The sequence below is a fragment of the Uloborus diversus genome, chromosome 4 (assembly GCF_026930045.1).
Source record: "Uloborus diversus isolate 005 chromosome 4, Udiv.v.3.1, whole genome shotgun sequence".
Lineage (NCBI taxonomy): Eukaryota > Metazoa > Arthropoda > Arachnida > Araneae > Uloboridae > Uloborus > Uloborus diversus.
Window position 1 is genome coordinate 62456862 of NC_072734.1, and position 12391 is coordinate 62469252.

A 12391-nucleotide genomic window follows, 5' to 3' on the forward strand; every position below is an offset into this window, starting at 1 on the left:
AGTGATAGCCCAATCGTTAAGTAAAATTTAATATATCTATAAGAACTATGGGGCCGCGACATCTCCTAATGCCAGGGCCGATTTTTTCAACCAATCCGCCACTGTACCCATTGTAGAGACTGCAAGTTTTTTTTTTTCCTTGACTTGTCTCATTGCAAAAAGAAGTTGTTCTAAGCCATTTCATGAAAGTAAAAAGAATCATGTAATGTTACCACAACATAAAAATAAAGCTTATTTTCATCTAGTATTTATGCTGTGCATATATTGTGTCGTTAGCACTATAACTAAACAAACTAGTCAAATCTTATTCAGAAATAAAACACTCCTGATTGTAGTGTCTAGTTCTTACTATATCACATGTGATACATCCCCCCTAAGCCCACCCTCAAATAGAAAAAAAAAACATTACTCTTTTTTACTTTGTACTAATCAAAACAATTATTCAAGTTCATTGTACAAAATATTAAGCTTTCATTCTTTGCTTATGTCTGAAGGAGATAATTTAAACTATGTGCTACCATGAAACAATTTAAGAATAAATTCTGTCAGTGTAAGTGTATGCCAGATTTATTTCCTTACTAACATATTTATATCTATAATTGTATTTAAATTAAATATTCACTCTTTACTTTAATTGTAGAAAAATAAAACTGGTTCTTGTAATTTCCTGCGACAGTCAGATATCTCTACTAGAGGAATTTACTGCTGTGAATACTTGTAAAGAGGTCTCACACTCAAGAAAGGTGTAAGTGTAGTTTTTATTGCCTTAACATTGAAAACAGCTTTTTTTTTTCTAATTCAATTCTGGTCCAATTGACCTTTTTGCTAAGTCCTGACTTTTGAGCTGAAAGTTAAAATCTACTACTTACTTAAATAACATTGTCACCAAGGTTGGCGAGGTTTTTGACACTACGGTAAATACCATGGTTTTTACCATTCTGTCCAAAACTGCATTTTTAGTGAAACTATTTTGTGAGAAAGTATCAAAAACAAGGCATTTGAGGTGCCCCTAGAAATTGTCCAATTGAAGGGAAATTTTGCACAGGCTGTTCTTTTGTCCATTGGAACAAAATAAGAGGGTGGGTATCAATGCAATTTTAACTTCTGAAAAATGTCCTATAGCTAAGGGCCACTCAAGTGCATATATTTAATGATCAATGTCTTGTTCGTTAATGTATGATTGAAAAAAGAATTTTCATTAAAACTTCATATAAAACTTAAGTGCAAAAACTATTTTAAAAAATCAGATTTTTCTTTGTACACTTTACTTCACACATTTAGTAACATTCTTTCGAGTTTTAATGGAACTGAAATTAGTTATCTTGATACTGTTGTGAATTTCCTTTCATTACTCTACTAACTGTTACATAAAAAAGTTTTTATGTAAAGCGTTATTTGCAAATTTTTTTTAAGTGAAATATTTTGTAAGTGAACATTTTGAAAAAAATATTATCAAATACTCATTAATTAAAACTAATTAATATTTATATTTATGCATCACGAATATTGCAGTAAATACAAATTGATTAGATTACACTTTAGTTTTAGCATACTTTTGGGCAGTAAGACACTTTCAGACAGTTTTAAACAGTTTTGGACAATAAAAACCACTTGTCCTGTCCTAAACCAGTTTTGGACAGTCCAAAACGCAACCCTGATTGCAACACATATATACAGTCGGATCCCGCAACAACGCCATCCGACTTTCGCAAAATGACTATAAGGCGAGTTTTTTCCAAAGTAATGAATTTTTTTATTGCTGACGCAAATTGCTTGCCTGCAACATGAAATTTTTTTGAAAGGAGCTGCGTAGGCTTCGTTGACACTAAATATTGGTTTTGTGAATGGACTTTCATCCCTTTAACATCACTGAAATCAGAAGTTCACACACTGTATTAGTCTAAACCTAAGCAATGCTTTGCTTTAGTTTATACAAATAACCTGGGCCGGATTTAGACTTAGCGGGGCCCTAAGCTGTTTCAGGTATGGGGCCACCTGTTTGTAGTTTGGACAATGTTTCTCTCAGTGGTGTAAGATACAATTTTTTAATTTTTTTCTCCTTTACTATGTTTGTCTCTTTCATCTGCTACATACAGCAATACTTTTGCTTTTTTGATTGCTTTTCCCTGGTGTCCTTTTGGGATTGGCCTTATGAGGGGGAATGATTTCAAGAGCTGGAGACCCAGGACTCCTCTTTAAGTTGAGTATAGAATATCCCCAATTGTAGGGGGTGCGGGTGTTTCTCCCCTGGAGGAAAGTTTGAAAAATAGATATTAAGTTCTGCATTTTGAAGCCTTATAGGATGTAGTTGGAACTACAAAAATATCAGGACAGAAATAGGCAAACAAAACTTTTTTAAAGTTATATACTTTAATGAAGATAATACGCAAATTAAGATAATGTACAGTAGAAATTGTTTTTGATTTGACGAATCAATGACAGAAGTTGACAGAGAAAAAGAGTGTGGGAAGAGAAAAGACAATACATTGGCTTTCGATACAGTTAGTTTTTAATTATCATTCCAACCCACCAACAAATACAACGAGTTAAATATAAAATGATCAATTGTAAAAAATGCTTTAAAACATATGGTGTACAGATTTAGAAAATAGGTAACAAGACAGTAACATACTGCCTATTTGAACAATTCCTAATGTATGCACTTGATAAGAAATAAAATTGGAGCCCAACTTTGCTTCGGATTTTCAAAGACTTACTAATTATTTTCAAGTACTCTAAAACAATTAAAGTTCTTTAACTCACTTCATTTGTACTTTTCTGTCTGATATTTTAGCACTTGATCCTAAATTTTTAAACTCCTGTTCTAACTTTGTAAGAAACAGCTATTTTAAATGTAAAAGAAAAAAAAACTATAGATTTCTCATTACAACAACTTCTCTTCAGTTGCAAGTGGGACAGAAAAACAAAGAGGAATAGAAGTAGAGTGTAATTTTATTTTTGGGCTAAACAGATTGACAATATGCAGAAGTAAGATAAAAGCAAGCAACACCAAAAGAATTTCCAAAATTCTGCATTCGGAGTTATATAAATAGCAAGATATGAAACATGTGAGTCACAAAAATATTTAATATGTTTCAGAAACATAAGAACCATGGTTTTTACATTTTTTGTGCAGGATAAAGCAAGGAGCTGAATTTGACATATATTGGCATTCCTTCTCCATACTCCCTCTCATTTGTTGTTTGTAGCTACACTTTTCCAACTTTTCAAAGTTTTCAAGTACTTTATTTTTGAAACGAATCATACAAATTTCCGGCAGTTGGGGGCCCTAAGCTATAGCTTGCTTAGCTTGTGAGTAAATCCAGGCCTGCAAATAACCGCTCCGATTCTTAATGGGTTTTTTTTCATTCTACATATGAACGTTGATAAGATAGAATGGCTCCCCAACGCACTTTTTCATCTAAAGTTGGCGAAAATGGAAAGAAAATGAGAAAGCTTCTGACCATTAAAGAAAATGTCAAGATTCTCAATATGCTTGAACAATTAATAAGTGGATTCAAAGTAGTACAGCAATCAGGTATGAGTGTATCTTTGATACGTGCAATTAAAATTCAAGAAAAGGAAATCCGTAAAAGTTCAGAACTTAGTTTTGATACTGAAACTCGCAGAGTAATGTCTGAGCAAAATACAATCATAAGAATAGAAACTGCTCTTTCATTGTGACTTAAAGAGGCCAGAAAGAGGGGTGCTCCCACACTTTCATAAACCATCATCTTCATCCTTTTAAAAATTATAATTATGTTTACGATATCTACTGTTCAGTGCTAATATAATGCAGTATGGTAAGACAAAACAACATTAGAAGAAGCACCAGTTTGCAAATTGCAGCAGACACGTTTTTCGGCGTTACAGGGAATGCCTTTTTCAATGCAAAAAATAATGAGCTTATGGATGAAAAGACATCCGACAAAAGATGGTTTACAAAGATGCAGTATGGTTTGTACGGTACTTAATGTAAGTACCGTACTGTTTTAATTCATGTCTCTTATTGTTCATTGATTTTGTGCTTTGTAGTAGTAATTTATGTTAAATTGTAACACTTTAATGCTTAGTTATTTAACGCTAAAATGCGGAAAAAAATCATTTCTTTATAACAGATACGGTAATATATAGTTAAGAAATGTTTTTAGACAATTTAAGGGGCGTTAACACTTGTCTGAAGTAATTAGGTATGTTGACAAAAAATTTCTAAACATGCGTTGTTCCACAACGCGAAATTTCGACTTGTACGAGGGGTCTTGGAACGCATCCCTCGCATAAATGGGGATCCGACTGTATTTTTATTATAACTTGATGCCTTTTTAAAAAGAATTTATTTTCCTTTTAATTAGTTTATAGTTCTGCAAGAGATTTTGAATCTTTTGGCCAAGCTTAAAAAGACGGCAAAAAGCTGAAAAGAAAAGCGAAGTTGCTACAGGAAAAGGTGGAGATGAATGTGATGTCCAAGAAAGCTCCCAAGTTGCAGCTGCAATTGGCGATATTAATGCTGCAGAACATGAATTTGTTTTGTGTCTGTCAAGCATTAATGGTTTGATGCAGTTAAAAGTGATGCATTCGTAAGTATAGCAAAATTCCTGAAATTGGTACCTTATAATTTTGTAACTTACCTTTTCTGAAAGTTGTGTACTAGTAAGTAGCTAAAAATTCCCCAAACTTTTTACTGACGAGAGTTTATTCTAGGAATGCACCAATTCGTTGGTAATTAGTCATACTGCCGATTTTAATGGGCAGGAAAATTATTTTTTGAATAAAATTATATATTAAGTATGCCTAGAACAAGAAACTATGGGTGAATTTATTATACATAAGTAAATATTTTTTTTTTATTGTTTAAGAACCATAGTAGGTGGTTATATGCAGCCTGACTCAGTTCCCCTCGCTCTCAAACTTTTGACAGAATACTCCTATTCAAGCAAAAAAAAAAAAGTTTTTCAGTTATTGTACTCTCTTTTCATACACATAACTACAACATTTTACAATTTGCTTTAAAAATTACACCCTTTAATTGAGCAAAAATGTTATTGTGTAATATGTTTTGTTTTTAATGCAGGTATTTTTTTTTCAACTGAGAGAGCAGTAAAAGCCATTATGATTATAATTAATCAGCTAATGGTTAATTGGCCAATTTGCTTATCAGTGCATCCCTAGTTTATACACTGTAATGAACTATTTGATGGCCAAAAAGCAATAAAACTTGCTTGAGCATGTTTTCAAAGTCACAAGAAATCTCTTTTTCAATAGAAACACATGTGAGCTTATGAATGAAGAGAAATTCCGCAAAAATAGATTGCATATTTACGAAAGTCTCTGAACTGAAAGTTCTAGTGAAACATATCTTCATTAATTGTGACCCACCATGTTATCCTAATTGAAAATTAATTATATATGCCTATTTACTGATTGAGGAAATTAGGATCATTCAAAAAAAGATTTAGAACTTTTTTTGAAAAATGTGAAAGCCCATACAAATTTTTGAAAAAAAAAAAAAAGTATGTATTATGAAGTAGATTTATTGCATACCAAAATATATATAATGACCTGTTGACAAAATGTATAATATACTCTTACTCACCAATAAAAGGTTTATAAAAAACTTTGACTTTTGTCGGAGTCATATTTTTTATTTAAGTTTTAAAAGGGGCTCTCATTGGCTGTAAGTCTTTAAAAGAACTTCAGTTGCAAAAGTTTTCAAAATCTATTCAGGCAGTCAGGGACGGATTTGGAAATGTGGAGGCCCTGGGGTAATGAAGGAGTGGAAGCCCCTAATCAGGGTTCCAAAAGATCATCATATTTTCGAAAATATTAGATACTTTGATATATATATCCGAATATTTTGATATATATGTATATATCCGATATTTTCAACCCTTGAAAGTTAGGATATTTTGTAAAAATTTTATTGTGGGGGCCCTTTTCTTGTGGAGGTCCCGGGGCAGTAGCCCCGCCTGCCCTCCCTTAAATCTGGCCCTGCAGGCAGTATCCTTTACCTAGGAAAATAATCCATCTACTAGACCATCACTCACATAATTGGTTCCTTCATTTAACCAGTTACTATTTTCCTTGTTTGGCAACTGTTTTGCAGACTTTTTTATTTAAAATTCTACTTAGACCACTATTTTTAGACCATAACTTAGTGGCAGCCCTGTTATTTTAGGTTTTGGTTATGCCAAGTTTTTGATACTGCCGAAGGCAGCATCAAAAACTTGGCAATCTGTTATTTATCAATGGAACAATGATATGATGAAAAAGGATGGCTTATAAAAATTGCTTTTGGTTGAAACATTTTTTTTTTTTTCAATTCTGGTTCATATTTGATCTACCATCGTAAAAATGTTATTGAAGAAGGGCTTGATTTGGAAAACGTTCAGTTAGGCCTTAATCATCGATGAAACAATTTTATGATCTTAAATCATCTCTTGAGAATTTCTCAGCCAGGGATTTTACCTGGGTGGGAAGGCCGAAGGACCTAAGTTTTGTCATGTTTTTGACTACTATATTAGAATTGGTAATATATGTTATAACGAAGGGCTCTGGGGACTCAAAACTAGAGACGTACCGAGTAGCACTTTGGTCGAGTACCGAGTACTCAGCCTTTTATTACTCGGCCGAGTACCGAGTTACCGAGTACTCGGCCTTTCACTACTCGGCCGAGTTCCAAGTACCAATTATGTTTTAAGAAGAACCACCGACACACATGTGATTAATTTTGAACTTATTGGAATAGTAGTATAAACCTCCTTGTCCATATAATAGTTTTTAAAACTAAATTCGTGCTGAAATTCAATTACGCATTATATATATACAATTTTGTTTGTGTCAAAAATTTTACAAAAGAATAATTTTTTAAGTTAAAAATAAATAAATAAAAGGTATGATTAAAAAAGTTGGAATTAAAACAAATTACAGTAAAATCCCTCTAATGTGGACACTAACAGGACAATTTTTTTGTCCGCAATAGAGAGGTGTCCACAGGACAGGGGTTTAATAATGTTATTTGCATTGGAACAGGGGAATTAAAAATTGTCTGCATAAGAGGGGTGTCCCTTAGGAGGGGTTTCACTGTATATCCATCAATTATAGTTCTAGTCCGCCAAACATAAATAATTTTTAAAAGCAGATAAAACAAATGTGCAGAAACACTGCAGACACGTGTTTCTGCCCCCCCCCCCCCCCGTTACAAGGAACGTCTTTTTCAGTGCATAACATGTGAGCTAAAGAATGTAAAGACATTCAACAAAAAAATACGACTTTTGTCGGATGCCTTTAAATCTACGAGCCCCCATTTTGTGCATTGAAAAAGGAATTCCTTGTAATGCCAAAACACGTGTCTGCAGAGTTCCTGCATTGTACTTTTAAGGTTGTTTTATTTTTTAAGCAAAGGTATTTTTACATTTTTTATAACTAATTTTTGTTTGTAGCAAAAATCCATTTTTAATATAAAAATTCCATATTTTCTATACTTACATTTTTTGCGTAATTTTTAATAAATAAGTTTTATTAACTTTGGGGACATTAAAATAAAGATTTATTCCATTGAAGCATTACAAACTTCATTATTCTCAAAATTTAAATTTGACTTATAAATTTTAATTGTAAATGATTGCAGAATATAATGCTTGCTTTTTTTTTATAAATTTTAGTATCTGTCTTGGACAATATTCAATTTTTTGCAACTACTCGGTATTGGCCGAGTATCTGATCAGAATTTGGCCGAGTACCGAGTACTCGGCAAATTGGCCGAGTACCGAGTAGTTACCGAGTACTCGGTACGTCTCTACTCAAAACTCTCTTTGCTGCCCCACTACTTAAGTCATATTAATAAATTTTGTTATACATAATTTGTATCTTTTGTTATGTGTAATATATAATTCTTACTATGCATTTATTTAGCCTATTTCACTGTGTAAATTAATGTGTAATTATATCTTAAGTGACTAATTGTTTTTTTTTTCTTTAGTTAGTGTAAAAATTAAGTACTAACAAGCAGAGACTAATTCCATTAGCCATCAAGTCAGTAAAGTGCTAGCTGGTGCTGCTGATTAGAACTTGCATCCTTCTAGAAAAATCGAAAAAGGATACTAGACTTGCAAATCCGAATAAGAAGAAGAAAATGTATAGATGCAAAAAAAAAAAAAAAAATGTATAAAACTTTTTTATTCATAATAAATTTGTAAATATATAAATTGCTCCAAAATATTCTTTTTGAAGAAAAAAAAAGAAAACAAAGAAACAAACTTCCTAAAATAATAGTGGCTGCTTACCGTTGGAAGCTCCCTATTAGCCATTAGAAAAGTTTTTATAATCTTGTAGCGCATGAATGCAACATGTTTCCTATTTTTTGTTTTAATGGCTTTACTTTTATCATTTAGAGAAAACATTCTTACAGAATTAAACTATCAATGAGTAGAATAGGATGTTCGCATCTGATACTTAATCTTAATACATTCAGGGCCTCGTTTAAGCGTAAGCATGAGAAGCACTGGCTTTAAGGACCCCCAAAAATTACAGAAAAATATATAAAAATTTCATAATGGGTGTTTAAATTTGTATTGCACTATAAAATTTTTCTAAACATTTTTATTCAAGTATAAGTTTATTGCTGGCTCTGTTTTAACGAGGTTTACAAGTTCAGTGGAAACCTAACTCTCTCCCCATGGATTGATTAAACTATTTGGAGTGATGTATGAGATCACTCAGATGTAACTGTTGGTATGTATCGAACTATTGCTGCTTAAGGCATTTATTTTGTTTCTGTTGATTTACAATGTTTCAAAATGTTTGAATCTTTTGTATTTTTTTTTTTTAAATGTAAGTTTCAAGTTACAAATACAGAGCTGTTGATATTTATCCGGATTATACAGGCTGATAAATTGACTAGCACCTAATTTGCTGGGCCCAGAGCCTGTTCTGAGTTTTCACTTTTGTATCCGTAATGTAAAAACAATTTCTTATTACTATCTAGTGTTTCATTTAGTTAGAAGCAATACTTAACATGCAACTAACAAAATACATGCTGAGCTTGGAAACCAGTTTGGGGGAAGGAAAAGACTTAGTTTAAGATATTCAGTGACATTATCAAAACAGATATACCCCGAAATTTTTTGAAATTGCAGTTGCAAAAACCCAGTTTTGGGTAATGTTTGAGGGAAGAAAGATTGGGGCCAATCCCTGGGAATTTTTTGAAATTGAAATCTTAAAAACACAATTGTGATAATATCTTGGGTAACGTTTAGGGGACCGGCAATCTTGACCCATTGAAGCTCTAAAAAACGTAATTTGGGTTGACTTTCAATGATGTTATGTGGAAGAATTTTCAGAAGCTCCTCTCCTGAAAATTTTCAAAATTTAAGCCCTAAAAACTAAATTTCAAACAATCGTTAATGGTAGAGAAGGGGGGGGGGGCGAAGAAACATTCCGCCGAAAATTTTTTGAAGTTAGCTTTTGAAAAGGCAGGTTTTAGAGGATTTTCGGTACTGTTTGTGGGAGGAGAGATTTGGGGCCACTTTTCGGTAATTTTCGGCGACGCTCTCCCGTAATTTTTTCCAGAATTGAAGCCCTGAAAACGAAAGTTTGAACGATCTTTGGTAATATTGGAGGGGGGAGGGGGAGTTCGAACACAACTCGAATTTTTCCGAATTGAAGCCGAAAAACGAAATTTTTCGCACTTTATTTTTGTGAAGGTTCGAAAATTTCCCCCCGCTGGCTGCGGCCTTGCTTGAAAAACATCCCCAACATTTTAAGATATAGAATTAATCCTTCGGTGTGAATGACACCCAAAATGTGTCTTAAGAGCGTACGAAAAAATACATGCTCAAAACTTGCTCCAATATTTAAAATTTATAGAATCTAACAAACGCAGTAGCATTACTACAAGAAGGGGGGTGCTACTTGAATGGGTTTAAAAGTTAATTAAAAGTATAAAAATTTCATTTCAGAAATTATTTTCAGATTTTTTGGTTGTATTAAACGTTGCATATTTATTTTGATTAGGTAACATCCTTGCTTTAAATTACTTTAGAATTCTCGCGAAAATCATCAAAAATCCCGGAATAAACCCAGTTTTTTCTTTTCTTTGCAATACTACTTATGACTGAAAGGTGGAGGGTGAACGACATTGGAAACTAATACGAGCGAAGGCAATATTCCACAACAGTATTGCCCAATAATATATGCAGGGCCAATGTCACCTGGTTACCAAAGTATCTGCCAAAGTTGCGAAAAAACTTGCCGGCAGTATTACCCAACATTGTGAAAAACTTTACCGTTTGGTGGCGGCCGACCCAATTAGACCGATAATGACGAATTTTGTTCTACAAAATTGGCCAGCCCTGCATCTGCCAGTGTTGCAAAAAACTTGCCGGCATGCATTGGCTAATTTTGTTCTGCCAGTATCAGCCAATACTGGCGTTGTGTATTGCCCAATATTGTATAAAGTAAACCGTTTGATGTCAGCTATCCTAACTTTACGTGATATTGGCCAGTCTTCCAAACATCTTGTTTGCGACATTTCTTCATTGCACATTCTTTGTCGTAGATGGAACAAAACCCAGCGCCGGAGCGGCAACTTATGAAGGAGAAAATTTTTAAGTGCACTGCGCACCTTGACGAGACCTGGGAGAGCATAAACATGCGTTTAAAAGGCATTTAGTTTCGAAAAATTTCTGGGGTACAGCCTCCTGATTTCCTAGCCCCTCCCTCTCTTGTCAGAAAAAGAGCTAAAAACCCTAGTAGCACATGACGTACGACAATATCGTAAAAATACCAATGCTATATCGCTGTGTCATCGGGTCACAATATAAAACGATGTCTAATCTGACAGAGCGTGCGCTATTGTGACAGTATCGTTACGCGTCATTGTAACGATGACGCAAGTGTCATTAAGCAGTCATCCTTTCCCATAGTTACGATATCTTCCTATATCGTTTATGCGTCATTGTAACCATAACGTAAGTGTCATCGTGTCGCAATGAGAGAGGGGTGTAAAATTTCAAAAATTTGAAATTTTTAAATAAAACTGGATTATTTTTTATTTATTCATAAAATAACAGTACAGCTTTGACATATGACTATAATAAAAATAATTTTGTAAAATATCGTTTCTCGTAATATCGTGACGATGACGCGCTATACAGCAAAAACAGTATACGGCAATGACGTACAGATGACGCCACAATATGGTGTGCTACTGAAAGCTATCTTTTTAAAACTTGAGCTTAGAAAGGTTTCGAAATGGGAAGTTTGAGCGACGAGCATGTTGGGTGCTGGGAACATTTTGGGCTCCCAGCACATTGGGCCCAATGATCCCAGCGCCCAAAATGCTCGGCGCCCAATGTTCCAGGCGCTCAATATGCTCGGCGCCCAAAGTTCCTAGATCGGAAAGGTTTACGTTGGAGAGTCACTTACCTTGCATCTTCTTCTCTGACCTGGCTCAACAGAGCCTAAAATGGCGTTTTTGGGACATCAGTAATTTCTTACAATTTCCCAAGCGATTCCCCCTCCCCCGTCTTGTAATAAAGCCAAAGATAGCTTTAAAATGTTTTAAGGTGTAGGTATAAAGACTCCCAAAGTTAATTATTACCTAAAGATAGCTTTGTTTTTAGAGCTTAACTCTTCCTTGGACACCCCCAAATCCTTTTACGTTGAAAGGTGTCCGTAGGAGAGTACTCTCACCCTTCCAAAGTTTCGCTTATACAGGCTAAAATTGCGTTTTTAAAATTCAATATGAAAAAGTTTCAAGAGCAGCGCCAACCCTGACCTTTTAAGTAATACACTATAAAAATCATTTCTAGGCCTTGAATTTCAGAAGTTTTCCGGGGGAGGTGTTCCTTTATTCCACCTCCATTTCTCTTGCGTTAATACCAAAAAAAAAAAAAAAGTCAGACATTGCATGCTTTTGATTTCTATTATGAAAATTTCCAAAGTAGATCCCCCTCTCATTTTCTTCAAAGATAGCGAAAGATATATAGCAGAAAATTGATTCCAGTTTCGATACCGTTACAAAACAAAGTCCCGTTTTAAGGTGCAATTTCAAAAAAATTCCGGACTAGAGCCACTTAACTTCTCTTTCAGTAACAAGACATCCCCTTAACATCACCAAAAGATCATAGGCGGCTGTACCAAAAAAGGGGTTAAACGAAGTGTAGAGGTTGGGGGGGGGGGTACCACTGTAGCTTTTTTTTAAATTATTATTCGTGAAATTGGGCTATAGTATTCCTGGCTTTTAATACTACTGATTCAATTTACTTCTTAAACTGCAAAATATGGCCTCGAAATTCGGGGCGGAGAATCACTTTAGATTTTTCCTTTCAATTTTAAAATTCCATTTTTATGAAATAAGATGAGTAATGTCCCTTTATTTGGAATATTTAGT

General features: G+C 33.9%; 1 long non-coding RNA gene across 1 annotated transcript; it reads left to right on the forward strand.

Moving 5' to 3' along the window:
- Window positions 1–566: 566 nt before the first annotated feature.
- LOC129221118 (uncharacterized) lies at window positions 567–8051 on the forward strand. Its single transcript, XR_008580477.1, has 3 exons — window positions 567–745; window positions 4353–4577; window positions 7979–8051. It is a non-coding gene; the product is annotated as an uncharacterized LOC129221118 (long non-coding RNA).
- The last annotated feature ends 4340 nt before the right edge of the window (window positions 8052–12391 follow it).